We start from the raw sequence: 2096 nt of genomic DNA, 5'->3' as shown, positions 1-2096 counted from the left end.
AACTCTGCCTTCTCAAAAGTTGTTTTCAAAGTTCAGTCTACAGCTGGGACAGAAGCCAGCGGGCATAGTACAAAGTCACCAGTAGCCACAGACCTCCCTCTTCAGTTCATTCTTCCCCAGGGCTTGGACGCTGTCCAGATGTGGGTCAAGTAAACAGGCAACTGTTTAACACAGATAAGTAGGATGCATGAATGCTGATTGACAGTGGAAGCAATAAACCTCACTTTTCAAATATAAATTATCCATGAGTGTAACAGAGGGGAACTGAGCCCCAGATCATATGAATCACCAATGTAGGGATGCTATTAAGAAAAAGCTGACATACTTTCAAATTGTGATTAATAAGCATGGAGATGGGAGGAAGAAGTTGTGGATGTAGCTGAAATTTTGCTCTGTGCTGTCTTGCCTTTTTGGACAAATTACCCTTTTCTGTAAAATCAGGAGGCTGGTTCTATTTTTGTTCCCCAAAGGATGGTCTGTGTACTACTGGTGTTACATGGCACAGAGATGATGTTACATGGCACAGAGATGAACATTTGACATTTTAATAGTCATGTATTTATTTTATGGAATATTATGGGAAAATGACTAGCAATCAAGTCCATGATTTCATAGATATGATTGTTTAGGATAAGGCTTATGTAGGATTGAAGTTCATTTTATAAAAAGTGAGTCAATTCAAAGAAAAATTCCAAGATGATATGCAGAAATGGAAACTATTGTGAAGGGGTAAATTGGATCAGATGTGGTAGGCAGCATAACAGCCCCCCAAAGATGTACGTGTTCTAATCCCCAGAACCTGTTTATGGTACCTTATATAACAAAAAGGACTTTGCAAATGTGATTAAGTTAAGGATTTTGAGATGGGGAGATTATTCTGTTGAGAAAAACTCTCTGATCTCCTACCTGGAGATATAAGCCAAGCTGCCAGCATTCTGGGAGGCCATCAGGGAAAGGAAGGTAGGGTCACATTATTCAACATGTAATCTTTGAAGAATTCCCCCTTTCTTTATCCTGCTTATCTTCCCTTTATAGTGTAGTGACTTAACTTTGCTCTCTGTGTGCCCAGTGTCCCCAGGTCTGAAGCTTCTCTGGTATAGTTTCTTCAGAAAATAAACCTCCTCCTCCTTCTCCTGGAGTAAGAGAGAGGTAAATGCTTTGGCTTGTCAATTGCCTGGGCCGTGAAGGCCATGTCTAAGTGCTTTGTAAATACACCATGCTTCCTGTTTTCAGCCCCACCGCACCCTGTCTTCTGATGTAGCTGGCACCTCCAATTCCTGAGCCTTTATGGGGTTCAGAGGCACAGCACTGATTGCTTCTGTCTGGCACTGAGTTTCCAACCTTCTCTGATCCACCCCATCAGTGACCACTTACTTTCCAACTTCCAAGATTCTGTTGACATCTTTTGTCCACTGTTGCCTCCTCTTTTGTACTCTGTCCTAGTGAGTTTCTACCTTTTAAAACTCTTATCCTGTCTTTCTGTGGTGTTTCAGGAGGAAGTAAAGATACATGTATTCCATCATGGTAACTGAGATGGTTATAACATTTTCATTCCAACCAGCATGGTCGGAGAGCATTGGCTTCCTCAGACTTTTACTAGCACTGGGCTATCATTTGTTTTAAATTTTGCTAATTTGATAAGCAAAAAGTGATATCTCTGTCATTTTATTTTACATTTTTAGAAGTTATTAATGACATTATTGAGGATCTTCTTATATGTTTATTAGTCATTTGTATGCCTTCCACTTATTTATATCCATTGCTCATTTTTCTACTTGGGTAGGATAATTGTTAAATTTTTGATGTATGGCCAGTTCTGTAAAGAGGTGTAGGGTTAATCCCTTATATTTTTGTAGGTGTAGTCTCAGAACCCAGGCTTCAGAAAATAGCAGTTCTTAATGACTACATCTAAAGTTTTTGAAGATTTTTTTCCTCTCTTGGATTACAAAAATAATCTGTAACGGGATCAACACATACACACAGAAGAAAATGTAGCTCATCCAGAGATAGCCACCAGTTATAAATATATCCTTACAGCCTTTTTTCTGTGTGTATACTTATAAAAATAAAAGCAGTCATTTTATTTTGTATTCATG

The sequence above is a fragment of the Hipposideros armiger genome, unplaced genomic scaffold (genome assembly GCF_001890085.2).
Source record: "Hipposideros armiger isolate ML-2016 unplaced genomic scaffold, ASM189008v1 scaffold_457, whole genome shotgun sequence".
Taxonomy (NCBI): Eukaryota; Metazoa; Chordata; class Mammalia; order Chiroptera; family Hipposideridae; genus Hipposideros; species Hipposideros armiger.
This window is presented reverse-complemented; position numbering follows the sequence as displayed.